General features: G+C 40.4%; 1 long non-coding RNA gene across 7 annotated transcripts in view; it reads left to right on the plus strand.

The window, feature by feature from the left end:
• LOC140525726 (uncharacterized) overlaps window positions 1–22,271 on the plus strand; it is a 133,367-nt gene that overhangs the window by 55,370 nt on the left and 55,726 nt on the right. For 4 of the 7 annotated variants that reach the window (XR_011974098.1, XR_011974095.1, XR_011974096.1 and 1 more), the window contains exons 2-4: window positions 5,334–5,449; window positions 16,044–16,129; window positions 19,074–19,201. This is a non-coding gene — a long non-coding RNA (uncharacterized lncRNA). Of the gene's footprint in view, window positions 1–5,333; window positions 5,450–15,578; window positions 15,731–16,043; window positions 16,130–18,077; window positions 18,135–18,717; window positions 18,856–19,073; window positions 19,202–22,271 lie in introns of all 7 variants that reach the window. The other 3 variants (XR_011974097.1, XR_011974101.1, XR_011974099.1) reach the window with 3 other exon arrangements.

Genomic DNA, 22,271 nt, shown 5'->3' on the forward strand with positions numbered 1-22,271 from the left:
TGTCCTTTCACTTTCAGTCCCCAGGTTCCCCTCAAGTTCCCTTCATGTTTCTTCTGAACTTTTCTCTTTCCTATTTCTTCTTGTTGCCCTTTTCTTCCTCCTCCCTCTCTTCCTAGATGGCCTTATACTGCTGTATACGGCTTTCTGATTCTCCCCCTTTGTGGCCCACTCTGACCACCAGCCTCCCTTCTCAGCTTTCTCCCTCTTTCTAATAAGATTCTTTTCCCTCTAATCACTTTCTCTGAACTCTCACTTTAGGCTGCATCCCATTCTCCTCTCCTCTTCCCATAATCCTAGCACCTCCCTTTTACAGTCAAAATGTAAAAGCATTCCAGCCCTTGGGAGGGGGAGGGGAAGGAGATCTGAGACCTCTGGCTTGTTACATAGCTTCTGAGGAATGTCAGGAAAGACCTCCAGATTTCCAGTGCATTCTTTCACTCCGACTGGGGGTGGAGGAGGAGGATGTCCTAACAACTCAGTGGATCTATTTCTGGGCTTGGTTACTCTCCAAACTACACATTACCCAAAATAGACCCTGTTTTGGTTTTTTTTTCCTCTGTTCAGTAGAAGGCTAGGGGGAGAAAAACTTTCTTTTTGACTTTAGATCCTTTCATTCAACCTCATGGGCCTGGGTCTCCTCTGCAAAGGGAAGATCCAACAATAGCCTCCCAATGTGACCTGGCCCAAGTGACTTTTTGTCCTAAACACCTTCCCTGACCACTTCCAGGATGCTTTTCCTTTCATTTCAATTCCTGAAATAGAGTCTGTACCATAATGTAATACTTGATGATAGACTGTCATATTTCATCGCTAATGAGCATCACAGACACATAGGAAATTGAAAGGACTTGAAAGATCACCTCAGAGGACTTGGATGGAAAATACTTTGCTCTTCTCTGACTCTCCTGGTACCCTCGATTTTCCTTTTATTAGATTGTAAGTTCTTTGAAAACAGAATCTCTGTCTTCTATCTCTGTATCTCCAGCAGCTAATAGAGGAAACTGAAGCTTGCCTGAGTTCATACCCATAGTAAGTGACAGAATTGATACTCAAACACAGCCTGTCTCCCAACCCAGTGATCTTTGTACCATTCACTGGCATTTTCACAAAGTACATCAGGCTGCTAAGAAATAGTGGTTGAAAGCATGGTTGGAAGGAAGAGAGAGAAGATATTTATTCCTGCCCCACCCTTTTACAGAGATTATATGTTATACATGTTTTCAAACTTTTAATGAATTAATCAGTTATGCTGATGTTTTCCCCTCCTTCTTTTTGTCTTTAAAAATATTATTTGTTATATAGGATGGCTCTCTGGCAAGGGGAGGGAAAGGGATACTATGGTGATATTAAAAAAAGACAAATGAAAATCTATTTTAAAGAGCAAAACAAAAAAATTAGTTGAACAAAATTGAATTCTTCCCCCACTGTCCACCAACATACTCTGGGTCCCCCAGCTTATCTTCCTTTCTCCTATGTTCTTTTTCTCCTTTCCCTTTCCTGCAGTCCTTTTTTTTTTTTTTAATCAATTCTGCTTCTGTAATGGTGAACTTCCATTTTTGTTATGTTTGTAATTACAACTGTGGTTTTGACCCAGAGAATGTAATTTTCAGAAACTATTGGTAGTCAGATCTCTCATTTTAAGGGAAACCAAGGTATAGAAATGTTCAATGGTACTGAGGTCACTGGTCTCCACATACTTAGATTTTAAGTTCCTCACAAGGGAACGGGAGAGGCAGGAATTGGGGAAACTGTGTCTAATACATAGTCCTCCAATAGAATGTAAGATCTTGAGGGAAGGGGTCTTTCTCATTTTTTGTCTTTGTATCCCCAGTACCCAAGGCAGTGTTATATATTAGGTCTTTGATAAATGCTCGTTGATTGATTATGATTGTCATGGATCCCCCTCAACATTCATCATCACCATCAGCGTGGTGAGCCCTGTGTGATGGATATTTTAATAGAAAAGTCCCAAGGAGTTGCCTGAGATAAAGAAAACTTGCCCAGGGTCACATATCTTGTTAATGTCAGAGGTGGAATTTGAACCCAGATGTGCCTGACTCGAAGCCCAGAATTCTAGTCACTGTGAAGTAGATGTTAACAAATAATCCTCTTAAGGCCCAGGTCTAGGCATATTTGTGCTTACCTTGCTCAAAAATCTTGTTGGTTGGAAAATAAGAAAGAAATACAGATAATGGGGTATAGAAATCTATCTTGCCCTACAAGAAAAGAGAGAAGATGGGGATAAGGGAAGGGAGGAGGATAGAGGGGATAGAAGGGAGGGCAGATTGGGAGAAGGGGTAATCAGAATGCACAGTGTTTTGGAGAGGAGGGAGGGGAGAGATAGGGAGAAAATTTGGAACTCTAAATCTTGTGGAAATAAATGTTGAAAACTAAAAATAAATAAACTTTTAAAAAGTTAATGAATGCAAAAAAAAAGTCTTGTTGGTTCCCTCTTACCTCTGGGATAAAGTATATACTCACTTTCCTCAGCCCAGCATTTAAGGCTTTCTACAAGCTGTCTTTAAGCTACTTTTCCTTCCTTATTTCATATTACTTTCCTTTATACACTTTGGATTCCACCGAAACGGAATGTTCCCTGAATTTGGTGCTCTGTGAACACATACACGTACACACACTGTGACACAACGTCTAGAATGCACTCTATTCTCATCTTTATCTATCAGAATTTTTATCTTCCGTAAAGGAAGGCTTTTCAGATAAGGGAATATCTTCTCCTAGAAGCCCTCTTCCCTAATTATTAGTGTTTTTACTGTTTTCTTCCTATTCATTAAAATGTTTTCCCTTGACACATACTAACCATAAGATTAGGGACAAATCACAACTTCTCAATGTTATAGGTAACTCTCTAAAGACAACATGTAAGTTATGGATGAGTTGCATCTATATCAACATAGGGAATTTCCACCCTGAAGTTCATCACACTGATGAAATTAGAGCTCTAGTTCAAAACACTTACTTGTGTATGTATTGTTAGAGAGTTCGTTTCTGGCTGTGTCAACCAGGGTTGTGAGGATCAGTGACATAATATATGAAAAGCCCTTTGCCGGCCTTAAACTTCTATATAGATGCTAGCTGCTCATATTATTGTTGTAATTTCCCAAGCCTAAAATCCCTTTGTAACCCTAGCATCTAGCGCGCCTTGGGAAATTCCTAAGGAGTGAAGTGTAGACCCTTTAACTTAGTGTTTTGAGAAAAGAGATATAGATTCAAAGAACTGAATTCTGAACACTTTGCAGGTCTGTGTTTTCTTGATCTGTCTTCTCCATACACATATATGCTGTTTCTTTGCATGGATGGTAATTTAGTCCTTATCTTTTAGAAGAAAGAGGAAGGAGAAGTAAGCACAAGTGGAAATATGTGACCCTTGTATCCTAGCATGGCCATAGAGAGGAAATCCTTTGAGAAAGGACCGTGTTGTCCTAGCACTGTGGGACAAAATCTGGGAGTCCAGTGCTCAAGGGACTCTTAGGGATTTCCAGCATTATGTTGGCTTCCTCCCCTTCTCTAGTCTTTTTTACTATTAGTTGGTTATCTGTCTTTAGTTAACACAGTGCTTGGCACATAGTCGTTGCTTAATAAATCCTTATTCATCCATTCATTCAGTCATCTTACTTTGATTTCTTCATTTCCTCTAGAACAAATTTCTCATCTTCCACACAGGGAAATGGCTCCTGAATCTGATTTTTTATCATCCAAGACATTTCCCAATTTTTGTCCCCAGAAACCTTAGCTGCTAAGTGAACTCTTGATCTGTGTTATAGTCACGTATTTTTTAAAGAATTGTGCCCTCTAAGACCTTGTGTTCTAATCGGTGAGATAAGATTAACACCCAAGAAGCAATAAGATGTTCTTATAAGATAGTCTATAATCAAACCTCAGACTGTGGTTCTGTTGTTATAACCATATTGATGCCAGACAGTGATGCCAGATCTGATCAACTTTAGCCCTACTGCAGCTCAGAACTCCTGAACTACTAGCCTCAGCCCCACTCTTATGCCAGGATGGGCTGCATGACTTTCTTGGGGAGGTCATTTAATAAGAGACAATTAATAAAATTCAACAAAACTTTGTTGATCACCTAACTGTGCAAAGGCTGTGCTAGGCTTTCAGAGATTCAGAGCATTGCTGTCGTCCTTGTGGAATTTATAATCTAGGAGAATCCTAGATTTATCTGCCTCCCTAGCTCTGAAGCAGTCCATTTTTGTCACCTCTTTATGTGTCTGTTTTATAGGCCTCTGCCCTTTTTGGCACCCCCAAGCCAGCTCATTGAAACATTATATTCTTATTTCAATCCAGAGCATAGATCTAGGGCTTAGGTCTGTGCCTAATTATATTACTGAGATCCCACTGAGTTGGATAGACAGACACATGGGCCCTGAGCCCAGAGTCAGTGGGGGAGGTGTAAAGTAGCTGCAAGTCAGTCCTTGGATCCAAACACCAGAAGGTGAGCTAGCACAGATGGAATTTGCCAGTGGGGGTAAAAGACTGGACTGACTTGATGACCATTTTTCCTTTCCCATATGAAAAAAGCAGCCTCAGTAGTTGTACTTCTTTCCCTTAACCTATCTTGGGAAGGCAGCTATCATTAGTCAGATTCCACTCAACTTGTTAAGCAGTCCTGGAGGCCATGCAGCCAGAGGAGCTGACTGTACAGTGGGGGTGGTGAGGGCTCAGAGAGTAGAAGGGACCTCATCTTGACTTAGTTCACATTCCATCGCCTAAGGGAAGGAGATACTTTAGTTAACTGCTCACTCTCTTCCTTGGCTTCCTAGAGCTTAGACCTCATTCTTCTTAGTCAGTGAATATGTATTTGATGTGGTATTCCTAGTATGGTGCTGGATATTGTAGGGGACCTCTCTGGCTTCCGTGTACCCTGAGTTCACTTCCTTTTCTAAAGTAGAATGACTTCCACTGACCCCATGTATTGTCTTCTTTGGTCCCTCTCTTTGTTCCTTAGCATTCCCCAAGCCTGACCAGTACTCATAGTCTTCCTCATTTACATCATTCCCAATTTCCTCAAGAGTCTACCTCTTTCAGGAAGCTGCCCTGAGGCAGCTAGGTAGTATTATGGGTAAAGCTCTGGGCCTAGGTCAGGAAGACCTGAGTTCAAATCCAACTTCAGACCCTTACTAGCTTTGTGATCCTGGGCAAGTCCCTTAATCTATGTTTACCAGTTTCCTCAACTGTAAAATAAGATCAGAGTAGCATCTACCTCCCAGGGTTGTGGTGAAGATCAAATCAGATAATATTTGTGATGTACCTGGCACATAATAGGTGCTCAATAAATCCTTGTTTCCTTCCTTCCTAACTAGATAATATGGATAGAAGAGATTCCATCATCCATTTAAAGGCAGAATGGTGCAGTGAAAAGACTGCTGGATTTGAAGACAAATCCCACTTCTGACTGATATTACTTGTGTGTCCTTGGGTAAGTTATTTAACCTTGTTCAGCCTCAGTTATCTTATGTATCAAATGAGGGACTTAGAATAGATGGCCTCCAAGGTACTTTCTAGCTCCGAATCTATGATCCTCTGACACTCTTTCTTCCCTTACACCAATCGTACCACCAAAGATTATTGTTCCACCTATAATCTGTATTTAACATAACTTTATTTATTAATTTTACATTGAAATACTAAAATTTAATTATATAATAAGAAAGAAAAAGAAACATTATAAACTTAAATATTAAATCTTAAATACAAAATAATAAAAGAAAAAAAGCACTGCCATGTGCACAGCAGAATGTAAGAGAGGATTCAAAATATACAACAATAAATTTCCATTTCAAGAAATCTGATACAATAAATATTCTGCATTTTGTTCAGAACTCTCCATCTTTGCTTCCTTGTAAGTTTTATTTTGTTCTCTGCTGTGCCCTTTTAATTTGTTGTTTTTTTTCCCCTTCGCCCCCTCAAGGCTACAATTAAGTGCAGATACACACACGTGCACATATACATACATATATGCCCATATACACAAAGATCTGTATGTGCATGTACACACATGCATATATTTACTTACATATACTTAGATATATGTAATCATACTCATGTAAAGATACTCAAATGTATACATTCATATGCATCTGTGTAAGACCATACTGTACTTACTTCTCCCCTGTTTTTCTGAGGGTGGATAACCTCTTTCTTCATAAGTCTGAGTCTTTCCATATTTTTCTAATTCTACCAACTCATCACTTCCTACACCACAACAATATTTTAATCTTATAGTGCCTATTTATTTTAAATTGTTTATAAAAATATTGGTTAATATGGCTGACATGTAGTTTCTCTATTTTTCTTCTATTGATTAGATCTATTTTAGCTTTATCTGAGATCATGATTACCACCCCTACCTTTTCTCCCAAATAAATTCCTGATCTTTATTTTATGTTTGTGTGTATCTCTTATTTCCAATCCCTCCTGACTCCTCCGCTCCACCTCTACCTGCTACCCTGCTCTCCTATTACTTAACCTACCCCCTTCCAAAGATCCCTCCCCTATCCTCCCATACCTTTATCCTATTCCCTTACCCTCCCCTCTAAAAATCCCTGTCTTATCCTCTCCCTCTCATCCTCTTAATCTTTTATTTCTTTTTGAATTTAGAACACTTTTATACACTTCTAGATATATGTGTATTGTCTCTTTTAAACCCATTCCTGATGAAAGCAGAGTTCCAGAACCACCAGCCCTGTTCCCCTATCTGATTCCTCTGTATCAGTTCTTCCTCTTAGACCTCATTTGTATAAAATAATTACTTTTTTTTTTTACCTATTCTTAAATGATTTTACTTTTTAAAATCATATCATACTCAGGTCTACCTCAGTCTTTTGTATGAACCGCCCAATTACTAATAACAACCTTAGACATTTTTTTTACATTTCCTCATATAAAAGGTAAATGGTCTATCTTTATTGAATCCCTTCAAATTAGTCTTTGATACATACCTTAAATTTCTCTTGGATCTTTTATGTCAATCTTCTATTGAATTCAGGTGGTTTGTTTTCAAACAAAATCTGGAAATTCTGACAATTTATTAAATATTCATTTTTTAAAATTCAGGATTATGCTTAACTTTGCCAAGTATAATATTTTTGACCACAACCTCAGTTCTTTTACTCTTTGAGATATAGTGTTCCAAGACCTGTGGTCTTTTAGTGTAGTTAATGCTAGGTCTTGTGTGATTCTAATTGTGGTCCCGCCTTATTTAAATTGTTTTTTTTCTTACAATATTTTTGCTTATAATATTTTATCCTTGAGCTGGGGGTTTTGGAATTTGACTATATTTCTGTAGGTTTTTCTTGTAGAATCTCTTTTAGGTAGTGATTAGTGGTTTTTTTTTTTCCTATTTCTACTTTCCCTTCTTGTTCTAACACTTCAGGACAATTTTCTTTAATTGTTTCTTGTATTATTGTATCAAGATTCTTTTTTTGATCATAGCTTTCAGGTAGTCTGATTCTTCTTGTGGTTTCTTTTCTTGATCTGTTCTCCAGGTCAGTTGTTTTTCTTATGAGATATTTTAGATTCTCTTTTAGTTTTTCATTCTTTATGTTTTGTTTTATTATTTCTTGGTCTCTTATAACTTCACTGGCTTCCCCTTGCCCAATTCTAATTTTCAAGGAGTTTTTTCCTTCTGTAAGATTCTGGACCTCCTTTTCTATTTGATTGACTTTCTTCTTATAATCTTCTTGTTTTTCTTGAATTGTTCTTGTTTTAAAAAAAAATTTCCTCAAGCACTCTCATTTGATTTTTAAAGTTTTTCTATACATTGTTTTTGGGCAGGTGACCATTTGACGTTACTTTTTGGGGTAGTAGAGACTTTTTTGTGTATCACTATTAACCTCTGAGAATGAACCACAGTTTTCTTTATTCCCATAGTAACTTTCTATGGTTAGAGTCTTTCTCCTTTGCTTGCTTATTTTTTTTTATTTGTAGTAGCTTATTTTTTGTAATTCCCTCTAGCCCTGGGGTGTGGGGGATGTTGTCCCTGGCCTCAGATTGTCTTTCAGTTCTCCCTTCTGGCCTGGAACTGAAACCAAGAACTCTGCCCCTGGGTAATAGCTCACAGCCATCTATGTCCCCACCCCACTGCTTCTGGTTCCTTCTTGGCCAAGGCATAGCACCTACTGAATCTGGTGTTCCTTATCAGCAGAGATTCCCTTAATCTTCCTTGGCTCCAGACGTTGGGTTCAGACGCTGTTTGAGAGGTAAAAGTTCCTATAACTGGGGCAGAGGCTGCTTCTCACCCCAGTTAACCCCAGGGCTCTATTTACTGTTTCAGTGGAACTAGCCTAGAGACCTTTACTCTTCTCAGGGACCAAAACTGTGTCGGGGATTTTTCTTGGGATCTTCTGCAATTGTCCCAGGACGACCACTGTTCTGCCCCAACTCTTAATTATTTTTACTGCTCTGTGTTCACCTTGGGGTACTATTTTATCTTGCTTGTGGGAGAAATTTGGAAAGCTTGGAATTATCTGACCTATTTTGCTTTCTTCCCAGAATCCTCTTCTAACATAATTTTTAAGGGAAAAAAACCCCTACCTATTCACTAAGTCAGATCTGTGAATAGGTAATTGCCAATTGTGTGGGGTATAATAGTGGCTCCCAACAGAGTGTAATACAAAGAATTCAGAGTCAGGAGAAACCAGCTCTAATTCGGCCTGATTTTGCCTCTAGTTATCTGTGTGGTTGTGTAAAAATCACCTCCCTTCTTTGACTCATATTTTGATCTCTTCCCTGTAAAATGAAGGGGTTGGATTGTATCAGAGGTGCTAACCTAGAGTCCATAGATTTCCCAAGGGTTCTATGGATTGATTTCAGAAGGCTCATGTTTCAATATAATTATATAATTATAAAATCAATATAATTATTTTATTTTATGTATTTAAAAGCATTATTCTTAGCAGGGATTTCTGGGCTTCAGCAGAGACTGGCAGAGAAGTCCAGGATACAAAAAAGATTATGTAGCCTTAGGCTAGATGACCTTGAAGATATTTTTTAGATATAAAAATCTTCATTTTTATGATGTCTTGAGTTTCTTGGATCCCCAAAGGAAGGGACATCATAAGAGAGAGTTTAGCATAGGGGCCAGAGTGCTGAATTTGGCAAGAGGATGACTTGAGTTTGAATTCGTCCTTTTACTAGCTATATAACCCTGGGCAGTAATTCTATGACTTGTGGTTCTTGGCTATGAGTGCTGGGCTATGTCCAGGACAGGAGAAGTTCAAATCAATAGAAAAGCTTTGAAGATTTCTAAATAAGGAAAAATGGGAGCCTGGAAGGTGGAGCAAGCTAAGCTCCACAGAATTTTAGAGTTAGAAGAGACCTCATTGTCATCAAGTTCAACCCGTCCTGAAGGAACAATGTACCCAACAAATTACACCTATTTATTGCTTGAAGAGGTCTTCCTGTCTCAAACCAGTCTGTTCTACTTTGGAACAGTTAGGTGGTGGAGTGGAATAGAGCACTGGGCCTGGAGTCAGGAAGACTTGAGTTAAAATCCAGTCTCAGATGATTAATGTGAAGATGTGTTTAATAAGAATGTATGTGTGCAACCCATGTAAGATTGCATACCGCCTCGGGAAGGGAGGAAGGAGGGGGAGAAAATTTAAAACTTGTGGAAGTGATTGTTGAAGACTGAAAACAAATTAATTAAATTAAAAAAAAATAAAATAAAATCCAGCCTCAGACAATAGTTGTGTGACCTTGGGGTTAACCTCTCAGTTGCTTGAACCTCTATCTGCCTCAGTTTCCCCATCTGTAAAATGGAGGTCATAATAACACCTAGGGTTATGTTATATAATACCCAGGGTCGTTGTGAGGATTATATGCAATAATAATTGTAAAGCACTTAGCACAGTGCCTGGCACATAATAAGTGCTAGATAAATGTTAGATATTATTATCATTGGCTATAATTGTTAGGACATCAAGCTTAAAACTGTTTCTTTGCAACTCTTACCCATAGTTCCTTGTGTTGCCCTCTGGGGCCGAACAGAACTCATTTAATTCCTCTTTCCACATGATATTTCTAAAATAGTTGAAAAGTGCTGTCATGTCCTGGTTGAGTCTTATCTTCTCCATGTTCAACACCCCCTGCTCTCTTAACCTGTCCTCCTCTGGACTCAAGACCCTCCACCATTCTGGTCACCTTCTATGGATTCTTTTCAGATTATCAGTATGCTGCTTACACTGTGGCACCCAGGACTAAATACATGATGCCAGATGTAATCTAGCTAGGACAAAGAATGACAGGACTTTTCCTTTTTTTTATTCCTGGAAACTTCCTTTCTTAATGTATTCTAAGATCACATCAGCCCTTTTGGCTGCCACATCCCACTGCTCAAAACCCCAAATCTTTTTCAGTTTTTTTAACTGCTGTCTAGCCATGCCTTCGACATCATCTTGTACTTGTGAAGTTCATTTTTTAAAACCCAACTCTAAGACTTTTTATCCCATTGAATTGTGTCTTATTAGGTTCAGCCTAATGTGAATTGTCTTTGATGAAGTCATGCTGGCTCTTTGTCATCTCTGACTGCTTTTTTTTTTTTTTTTTGCTAGATGTTCACTAATCATTTCTTTAAGGATATTCTAGAATTTCCCAGGAAATGAAAGCTAAGCTCCCAGACATATAGTTTGCAGATTCTATTCTGTTCTTTTTTTTTTTTAATTGGAGCATTTATTTTCTACTCCTACGGTACTTTCCCCATTTTCCATAATCATTCAGTCATCACTGAGAGTACAGATTAACAATCACACCTGCTGCTTCTTTGTGCTATTAAGTACAAACTGGAGCTGCTATTGGCGCTGCTGCATCTTTCCCAGAGAGAGCCATTCAGGGTCTTTGATTATCACTATGATGCAAGCTGTGTAGGTGGAGCAGGGAGGAGAAAGAACATCACTGTCATGTCAAAAGTTAGAATCTAAAGCAGATGTTTGTGACTAGCAATCCCAACCAATCTGTAGGCAGGAGTCCCATTGGGGGAGAGTGTAACCCTTCACACTGTTGATCCTCTTCACTCATGCCTCACATTGGCGATGAGGGCTCTCTCCCAGAGGACTTCTTGGTGAGGGAGAGAATCTCTCACCCTAAGGTCCTGGGGCCATACTTTCCCTCCCTGCTTCCTACTCAGTTGTCTTGTATAAGTCACCAAAGGAGCTGGATGAGTCAGAGCTGACACAGAGCTTGGTAACTTATTCACACACAGCAGCATCCTGTCTGTGGAGGGGCTGGGACTCAGAGATGGCTGAGCAGGGATTGCACAGCCAGTAAAGCTCCCTGTAGACCCTTCTGCCTCATGGCTAGATGCTCATGCAGATCTGGAATCTCAGCCTAAAAAGGAAATAATGTTAGGGGTGTCTTCTGGGAGGCTTGGGTAGAAAAAGATGCTGGAGTGATCTAAGACTGGGACCATATGTTTGTTTCTCCCCAGGCCTGTGCGTGCGTGCGTGTGTGTGTGTGTGTGTGTGTGTGTGTGTGTGTGTGTGAGAGAGAGAGAGAGAGAGAGATGGCGGGAGGGGTGGTTAGGACACAGGATGAGTTTTTATCTACTTCCACTCCTTTCCCTTGTTTTAAGAAAATTCTTGGATTTATGAAATGTTAGTGCTAGGTCCCTTCCCTACCTATCTTATTCTGTCTACCCTGCTTGCCTGCAGAACCTAGAAGGTCTAGAGTCATACAGATAGAATAATGGAGGTCCAGAGTTGGGGAGGGACTTGTCCAAGGTCATGCAGATTCTGGTCAGAATTTATACCTCCTCATTTTCAGCTCTTGCCCCATCTCAAAGCTTCAGGCTTGTTTGACCTAAGGAATGGTTGCCCTCTGTCCCTGTTAGAGAAACCCTGGTGGCTATGGGAATTCTATGATGAAGGGAAATCCTGGGCTTTCCACTTTCTGTTTGGGTGTCCTTAGTCACAGTCACCTTTTCCTATCAGCTCATCAGCCAAAAGTGGTAGAACAGGAAGAAACCAGGGATGTTGAAGACTTTAGGGAAGCCCCAAAACATTAAACTGTCAAGGCCAAAAATAACACTACTATGGTGGTTACAATAGTGATGGGAGAACACTGTTATTCCTTCAGGGAAATGAGGAGTGGGAAAGGAAAATCTGTGCATGCACTAGACACCATAAACAAAGCCCAAACAATGAAGGCCAGATGGGTTCACCCGACAGGAAGAAGCTTTGGAAGGGACATTCCCCCAGCAGTTTACTCCAAAAGGTTTTTCCCACTCAGGCACCCTTTCTAGGCACAGGTGGTGCTTACACAGAGGGTAGGGAGTCCACGAGGGCCTGATTTCTCTGCTGGCCTGTTTGTTATGTTGAGAGAGGAGGTGACCACAAGGGGATGAGTGATTCTCTTGGGTGCTTGTTAGAGTTAGAACTTCTCAACCTGGCCTTCAGAGGCCTTCCACAACCTGTTACCATATTCTCACCCATCACATTTTAGTACCGCACATCACGTTCCTCACCAGGTATACCACACTCCATCTAAACTGGACTGTTCTCTGTGGAACAGAATGTCATATCTGAGATCTTCTCCTTGGTCCCTGAAGCAAGAAGACAGCTAATAGCAACGCTTGTTCTAATGGCAACACTAATAGCCATCAACTGCTTCCCTATTTTTTCTCCTTCACTTAAGCCCTGCACAGTTACATAGGAAAGAAAAGGAAGGGAAGGGAAGGGAAGGGAAGGGAAGGGAAAGGAGAAGAAGGGAAGGGAAGGGAAGGGAGAGGAAGAGAGGGGGAGAAGATGAATATCTGATCACTGGGCTCAGATGGCTCTGGAGGAGAAGTGAGGCTGGTGACCTTGCACAGCCCTCCCTCACTCAAAACAAAGTCAAGTGCGAGTCATGTCATCATTTCTCTGATGGCATGGTCTTGTCCAGCAACGAAGGACAAACACAACAACAAGCACAGTTAGATAAGACATCCCTATGTGACAATGTTGAGTCTTTGGACAAGATTCATCTACATTTCAAAGGAACTCTCAGATGGGGGAGCGGTTGAATAAGTTGTCTATGAAAGCCGTGGAGCTAGGGGAACAGCAGTAGCTGAGGAGGATGGAGGAGCTATGGGGTTTTAATTGGGGGTAGATTTGAGTTGATATCTTTTCTTCCCCTTCTTCTAGATAGGGATGATAAACATCTACCATACACCCTACCTTAGACAGGAATTAAGATGAGGTAAAAAGCAGGGGTCTGGTTTGGGGATAGAGGAGAAGCACTAGGCAGCAGTAGGACCTGCATTTATAAGGTGGGAGGATGGGGAGGGAACAGGGCTGGGGAAATCCTAAACAATGGCAGCTGGGAGGAATTGGAAGTTTCCGTGGCTCTCTGGGTAGAGTGAATGCTACTGACTGACCATTGTCAATGTTAGGCAGTGTTGTGCAGTGGAGAGAGTGCTGGCCTTAGTAACAGGAGGATCTGGGTTTGAATCCTGCCTCAGAGGCCTGCCTGTGTGACCCAGGCTAAGTCCCCTAACCTTTCTCAGCCTTGCTTTATCTCTAAAATGATACTAATAATATCATCTACCTTAAGAAGTTGCTGTGGCATTTGAGGATTGAATAAGATAATGTCTGTAAATTGCTTTGCCAAGTTTAAAGCTCTGTATAAATGTCAGCTATTAATGTTATAAATCAAGGAGTTAATGCATTAGAAGCAGATTCTGGGACAGGCTGAAGATTCCGTCATAACTGATGGTATGTGAAGAAAAATGACAATAAATAATATTTATACAATATAATGATTTTAAGGTTTGTGAACATCTCATTTGATCCTCACAGCAATGTTTAGTAGAAGCTATTATTATCCTCGTTTTACAGATGAGGAAACTGAAGTTGACTGAAGTTAAGTGATTTGCCCTAGATCTCATATATAGACAATAAGTGTCTGAGGCAGGAATTGAACTCGGATCCATTATCAGGTCCATCCCTCTCTATTATACCAGAGTGGTTTGAGTAATGATAGGATCCCAGAACAACTAGTTCAACCTAGACCCAGAGAGGACCCCCCTCTTCCATATCTCCAATAAAAGGCCATTCAGCTTCTATTCTGCCACCCAGATCAACCTATTCCACTTTTGGATAGCCCTCCAAAATCTAATTTGGACAGCTTAGGAGGTTTTAATTTATATATAACCCAAAGCTCCCTCTGCAATTTACATGTATCACTAGCTCCTAGTTCAGTTTTTTGGGACCAGAATAGCAGTAGTTGGCAACTCCCATTTTTGTAAATGAAGCTCTTAGTGCTTTCTTCCTAACCACATTATGATGTTGGCAGGGCAAGCATTACCCACATTTTATATAGACAAAGAAATCAAAGCTCATCAAGGTCCAGAGACTTCCCAGAACCACATAGTTACCTCATATTGTCAAAATCAAATTCAGGTCAGAAAATGTCCAAATGTATTGAAGGCCAGAGCTCTTTCCACTTTACCATAATGCCTCTTGTGGTGAGTCATATATCAAATATAAACAGTCTCAGGTGAGGAAAATGAACTAGGTTTGCATGGACTGGGACAGTTAAGTCAATAAGGTAAGCTAAAACAAAATCCATGCTCTGAAAATGTGGCTATGTTTGTATTTTTATGGCTTGTTTTCTTTTCTTTCATTTAATAAATAGTAAACGTCCCTTTGGAAAAATTTTAACCTTGGTTGTTGTGGTTTGGTTTTTTTTTTTTAATCTGAATTAAATGGGGGAAGAGATTTGTGTGCTACCAAGACAAGATAGCTGAAGAGATCAGAATAACCGTAAGGGCTAGTGTGGTAGTTGACAATTCATATCCGAGCCCTGTTCTCAGAAACAGAGCCAGAGTATCCAGAGCTGAAGGAGAAGTAAAAATGCTGAAGGGGTCCATTCTGACTTCTTAAGACTGTTGATGGAGAAGCATGCCTCTTGTATCTTGGCAGAGACTTGGCTAATGTGTTGATTTGTTTTACTTTGTATGCTTATGTGTGATGAAGAAGCAGGGATAAGTCAATATGTAGGAAGGAAGGAAGGGAAGGAAGGAAGGAAGGAAGGGAAGGAAAGAAGGAAGGATCAGAGTGTTTCAAGGGTAGGTTGGAGAACTTATAGAGTTGTTTTCTGTTGGATTTTTTTTTCTACACTTGCTACATAAACATTTAAAAAGTACATAGAAGAAATGGAAAGGAAATTCATAAAGAGGCATGAAGATACAGGGCAATTGTCTTACTATCTTGTTATATTTAATTTCGTCTATGTAACAGAAATTCACAAGTGCAACTATAATCTTTTTTGTTATTTGAATATTGAAATTGTGTTTGTTATTGTTTATTAAGTTTATAATGAAAAGATACCATTTAAAACAATACTGGAGAGGAAGAAGCCGGGGACAAATAGGAGAGGGTAGTTCATTATTCCCAGCTTAAAGTTTACCCTCCTAGGGACATAGAATTGAAGGATTTGGGCCCAGCTGTGCATCATAGAAAAGAAATTCACATGGATGATGGAATACTTTGCTCTCTGCATATGTTGATTATGTATTACCTACTGTGCCGGTCGCTTTCTTTTGAGCTACTGCAATTCTGCTTTGTTCACAGAGCACAGCATCTTTTCTGATGCAGGCACACTATGCTGGGCAGTCCTGGGCCAGTGTCTCCCATGTCACACAGTCAATTCCAAAGTTCTTCCGAGAGATCTCAAGAGTGTCGTTTCATTGCTTCTTCTGACCTCCGTGTGAAATTTGCCTTGTGTGAGTTCTCCATAAAATAGCATTTTAGGCAACTATGCATTTGACATTTAAACAACATGGCCAGCCCACAGAGTTGTACTCTCTATAGTAGAATTTGAATGCTTGGCAGTTTAGCTTGAGCAAGGACCTTATGTTGCCAGGTGATCCTTAGAATCTTCCTAAGACAATTTAAATGAAAACAATTCAGTTTCCTGGCATGGCACTGGTATACTGTCCAGGTTTCACAGGCATACAACAATGAGGTGAGCACAATGACTCTGTAGATCTTTAGTTTGATAGTCTAATATCTCTTCTCTACCATACTTTCTTTCAGAGTCTCCCAAAAAGTGAACTAGCTCTGGCAATGTGTGAGTCAGCCTCATCATCTATGTGTACATTCCTGGAAAGTATACTGCCAAGGTAAGTGAACTTACCCACAGGATTCAAAATTTCTCCATTTACTGTAATTGATGGTTCCATGAATGGATGGTGTAATGCTGATTGGTGGAGAACCTTTGTTTTCTTGGTGTTAATTATCAGGCCAAGATTAGCACAAGCAGCAGAGAATTAATCCATGCTTTGTTGTATCTTGGCCTTAGAGGTTGCATTGAGTGTACAATTATCTGTGAACACAAAAAAATTGCGTACCAACTCTCCCTTCACTTTAGTATTGGCTTTTTGCCTTTTCAAGTGAAATAATTTACCATCAGTGTGGTAACTGACTTTGATGCTGTTTTCATTCTCATTGAAAGTATGTGAAAATATTGCTGAAAATATCGTGACATTCTTAAACATGGGAGCAAGCACACAGCCCTGTTTTACTCCATTGGTGACTGGGAAAGTTTGAGAGCATCATCCATTATCCAGAACCTGTATAAGCATGCCGTCATGGAACTGACATACAATAACAATGAACTTCTCCAGGCACCCAGATTTTTCCATAATTTTCCACAAGCCCTCACTACTGACAGTATTAATGGCCTTAGATTGATAAAGATTGTATACAGACCTCTGTTCTGGTCCTGCCATTTCTTCTGGAGTTGTAAACATCAGATTGATTGTTCCTCGGTCCTTTCAGAAGCCACGCTGGCTTTCAGGTAGATGACCATCTTCCAGGTGAAGGATCAGACTATTAAGGAGGATTCTGGCAAGAATCTTGTTGGTAATGACTAAGAGGATCACCCTCCCCCCATGATTGTCAAAAGACATAGAGATAGACAATGGAGGCATCCTTGAACTCCTTAGGGATAACCTCCTTTTGCCATATAACCAGGAAAGTTTCTGTCAGCTTTTATATGAGCAGTGGACCCCCTGCCTTGTAAATCTCAGCTGGAATTGAATCAGCACCAGGCACATCAGAGTTGCTGAATAGCACTCAGTTGGAGGTTCAGTTGGAGAGCTATTGACTTCAACTTGAGGTATATGGTCAGTGACTTCAGAATCAATTGATGATGGTCTGTTGAGAACATGGAAGTGTTCAGTCCATCTCTACAAGATCATGTCTTTATTACTAGACAATGTGGCTCCATCAGCACTCAATAGTTGAGATGCACCATAGGTCTTTGGTCCATAAGTAGCCTTCAGGGCATCATAAAAGCCCTTTGGATTGTTACTATCAGTGTAAAACTGAATTTCATGTATCTTCTTACTGAGCCAAGAATCCTGCATCTCTCTGAGTTTCACTTGCACTTTACTTTTGATGGAGTTAAATGCTGCCTTCTTAGAGCCCAGGTTGCCAAGAGGATGAAACCTTTCTTTTAACAACAAAAATGATTTGTGATCCTTGTTCTATACTTAATACATTCTTCAGAGATTTAATTTTACATAATCTGAGACTTCATTTATAACAAACTTTGAATGTCTAGTTTTCCCATAGAACAGAAGGACTTAGAGTCAGATGAACTATCCTGCTTGTAAAGCCTATGGAATTCTTGTTTTTCACTTAGAAGCTTCTGAATTTCCCCATGATTTTCATCAAACAAAACTTAATGTCTGTGAGTGTTATAGCCTAGATGAGTAAATGCAGTGCTGTACACCAAATCTCTGAAGGCTGTCTCCTCCTTTCCTGCTCCACTGTTGACAACTATATGTTGGTTGAGCTTTCCTTCCAAGTTAGCAGCAAACTGTTCATGCTAGGGGAAGCACTCTAATTGGTTGATCTCAAGTCTTCTGCCTTGTGGTCACTGCTTTTGTTGAACGTGAATATTTAGCTTGGAGAGGATAAGTCTATGCTTGGTCTAGCACTCTGCAGTACACATTGCCTTTGTCACTCTCACATCCTATCTGTCTTTTCATCTTACAGTGATATAGTCTATTAAATACCAGTGTTTACTGTAAGGATGCATCCATGAAGTTTTATTGTGTTTAGGTAAACAGAAGGCAGTGTTGGTGATGAGAAGAACATGAGATGCATAAGTCTCCAGCAGTAAGTGACCATTGCTTTCTGTTTCTCACTCCATTCCTCCCAAGGACTCTTTGCCATGTCTGGTAGTCTGTGTGTACTCTTGCATTAAAGTCACCCAGAATTTTAAGCTTGTCCTCTTTCCGGACATTGATGATGAGGGCCTCCAGGTCTTCATAAAAGTTTTCTTTGACCTCATCAGGGTTCATCATGGTAGGAGTGTACACAGTGACGATGGTGGCATGGTGCTTTCTTGAAAATGTCAATCACATTGTTGTGAGCCTGTCATTCACTCTTTTTGGAAGAGATTCAAGCTTGTTGTCTAGACTGGTTTTGATTGTGAAACCTATGCCAGCTTCACAGTGTTCCTCATCACTTCAGCCACTCCAGAAAAAATGTATACCTAGCTCTGATTTCTGTAATTTGGTCTTCATTTTCCAACCTTATTTCACTCAAGGTTGCTATTTGGATGCAATATCTACTGAGTTTGTCTTTTAGGTTTAGTGGATTTTGTGTTGTCTGTAAGTGTGCACACATTCCATGTGCTGATGGTGACTGGAATTATCTTTGCAAAAGTTTTTGTACTTTTTTTGTGTTTTGAACATAGGATGGAATCCCACCTGCTGCAGTAAGCAGACCAGAGTTGAGTGAAGCAGACAATTTTTAGGGCACCTTTTCTAGCCCCTTCATCACATAGGGGGGTGAATAGTGTGGTCCTCCAAAAAGGCTGCTCAGCTACACAAGGGTGAGCAAAATCCCACTGCTGTTTCAGTCTAGTGAGAAGATGACCCTATGTCTTGGACTGCCTGCGTGCTGGGTTGTGACTACAGTTCCCGCTGTTATCCACACCTGCTGCTTCATCACTTGCCAACTGCCGCAGGACTTTTGAAGTTGGTAAAAATGGTAAAAGGATTTAAGTGAGGCAAAGTTGCTTGAAGTCCTTGGCCTGACTCTTTCTTTCAGAATCCTCAAAAGTCCAGTGGCAAGACAAAAGACCAGATGATTGGTGTCGGCTTGGGATGCAGTGGCCTCTTCAATGTCCCTCTCTCCCACATGGCGTTGCTCATAACTGTCCATTAATCTCCTCTAAGGTACTGATTGATAAAATTTTGTGGGTATCTCACTTGCGCCTACTTGGGCCTTCTGTCTCTTGATGTTATCCCATCCCATTTTCTGTCTTTATGTCAACCAACAGCTTTCCTAACCAATTCAGGCAGGCTTTCTTGTACCAAAACATTTCTAGGAAAGGAAACTTCATTTTTATTTCTTTCCCCATTCTGTAATCTAATTCTGAGCTTCTAATTACCCCTAAAATCTACATTTGTTCACAAAGAAACCCAAATATCATCATTGCCACTAGCAAGCATATCTTGAGTGCCTGCTATATAAAAGGTATATCCTAAGCACTGTGGAAGATACGAAGAAGTAGAGACATAGATCTTTGCCCTTGAAAGGATTATAGTCTAACTGTAGATATAGAGCATGGACAAAAATGACCTGGCTCCAAATCTGATTTTAATACTTATGAGATAATGTAATTCTGGACCACTCTGGAGCTCATTATCTCCTCCTTCCCCCAAACTCTTTTAGCTTCTAAATTTATTCCTGTTGAGGGCACTGGCCTCCTTCCAGTCACCCCATTCACAATCTTCGTATTGTCTTCACTCATCCTACATATTCAATCTGTTGCCAAATCGTGTCATTTCTACATTCCCAATGTCTCTCGTATACATCCCTTTCTTTCCACTCATACAATCACAGACTTGGTTAAGGCTCTTATCATCATTTGCCTGGATTATTGCAACAGCCTTCTACCTCGTCTCCCTGTCTGAAGTCCATCGCATTTCCAATTCTTTCTCTGTTTAGCTTTAAAGGGACTTTTCTAAAGTCTGAATCTCCCTGCCACCCTTCCCCCAGTCACCCACCTCCTACTTCATGAATTTCAATAGCTCCCTATTTACTCCAGGATCAAATATAAACTCATCTCCTTGGCATTTAAATCTCTTTATAACCTGGACCCTTTTTAGTTTTCCAGCCATCTCACACTTTATTCCCTTCTGTGATCCATCTACCCAGGCTTACCTGTCTCTGTGTCTGTGTACACTGGCTATCCTCCCACACCTGGAGTAGTCTACCTTCACTTTTTTATTTCCATGGCTTCCAAAGACTTCAAGAAGCAGTTCAAGTCCCTCCTTCTATAGGCACAAAGTAGATGCTTAATAAAGTTGTGTTGATTGATTAAGGAACAGTTGGTATATGGATAATATCAGCTTTAATAATAGATTAGAGTCAAGGGTTAAGAGAGACTCATGAATAAAGAGAGATGAAGCATTTTTAGGCAGAGATGACCAAATTTCTCTAGGAGCAGTAAGTCTCAGTGTTGAGATTATGGCTGAACTCAGGACAAAAGTTCCATGCTTTAACCTCGCCAACTTAGTCTTTTTGCTTTATTGTGGCCTTTTTCCTTAGATGTTGGTAAAGTCTTTTTTGAAAAGTTCTGCCTTTTTTAAGGATGGAAGGTAAGGGGCTGAAGGACATGTGTTCAAACATAAACAAGTAGATCTTGGAGAACAGCATTTTCCTAGAGGCCTGACTAGGACTCAGGGAATTATTTACTCTAACTGGTTTGGGATATGAGTCTATTAGAAAGAAAGAAAAGCTTTGATGAGTAAGTAGTCCTGAGGTCCATCAGTACTGGGACATTTTTAAAAGAGGCTATTCCAGGAGGGGAAAACAGAAAAGAGGATGGGAGTGGAAATGCACATGAAGGGCATAGTAAGGAAGTCAGACCATATTTTTTAGCTCAGTGCTTGAATGATTTGAGGATGACAAAACCCCTGGCTGCTTCCAACTGGCCAAGTATGACTCAGAGGCCTGTGGGCTTTGGGTATGATGAAGCAATACCCTTATTGGCTACTGAACAGAAATATCTAGTGACTCATAGATAGATAAAGAGAGATAAAGCATTTTTAATGCTTACTTATATGTGAAGCACAGGCTAAACTAGGATTATAAGTGCATGCACAAAATAATTCTTACCCTTGAGGAGTTTATATTCTAATGGAGGAAAATAAAGGGAGACTGGAAATGGGAAGGAACATGGTATGGAAATGGACAGGAAGTGGCATGGAAGCCTGGGCATGGTGAAGATAAGGTGAAAGGTCAGTCACCTATTAGAGTCTTAGACCACTCGTGATAATTCTGCCCCTTGTCACTCTTCTACTCTCTTCATGACAAGTAATGTTATTATGAAGGGTGACAAGAGGTGCTACACTTCTCACCCCATGAGAAGTACAAAACTGTGAGCCCATGGCAGCTAGAGCACATGTCCCATCTAGGGCACCGTGTACCTGGGTTCTGGGCTGACTCTTCCGTATTTGTTCTTTCCAGACTATTGGTTATTGTATAGTAATCCCAAGACAGACATGTCCAAGTCTTGGAGGCAACCTCATGAATTCAAGGAGCTGAGAAACGTGGGTCCATTGGTTTCAACTGACTGCTGGCAAGCAGAGTCCCTCACCCTTTAAAGATCCACAGAGTTATTGGTTTTTCCTTTTTAGTGGCCAATAAGAGGGTTGCTTTGTCACCCCAGAGTGACTGCAAGCAAACAGAGCATGCTCCTCTATTATAGAAGCCACTCTGTTTGGACTATAAGGTTAACGTTGATGAGGAGAGGAAGCTAAAGGCCAGAAGATATGTTGGGAACAAATTGTGGGGAGTTTTAAATGTCAGGGTTAGGAGCCTGAACTTATTTCTGCAGGCAGTGGGGAGCGACTCCCTTCCCTGCTTAGCCTTTCTCACTTAGACCTATTCCCTTAGTCATTACCTGCACTTCTTTCTTGTTTCTCTTGGGCCCCTGGAGTGAGTTATGAGGTGTCCATGAGTACATAGTTGCTCGTTTTCTTGCTTTGTCCTATTCCTCAGATGCAGCCTGGCTGTCAACTCACTACGCTGAGGGGATTCTGGCTCCAAATCCAGACAGTTCCAAATCTGTTAGAGATTTCAAGAGCCATGTACCCCAAGACATAGAGGGGCTCCTTTCTTCCAGACCATGTGAACAGCTCAGGGCTTTGTATACTTTGTGAAAATAATGGACTACTCTTTACGTTTAGGTAAAAAGTCTTCCAGCTGGAGAATGTAATAAAAATTGCCTCTTGTTGG

This window comes from Notamacropus eugenii, chromosome 2 (genome assembly GCF_028372415.1).
Source record: "Notamacropus eugenii isolate mMacEug1 chromosome 2, mMacEug1.pri_v2, whole genome shotgun sequence".
In the NCBI taxonomy this organism is placed as follows: domain Eukaryota; kingdom Metazoa; phylum Chordata; class Mammalia; order Diprotodontia; family Macropodidae; genus Notamacropus; species Notamacropus eugenii.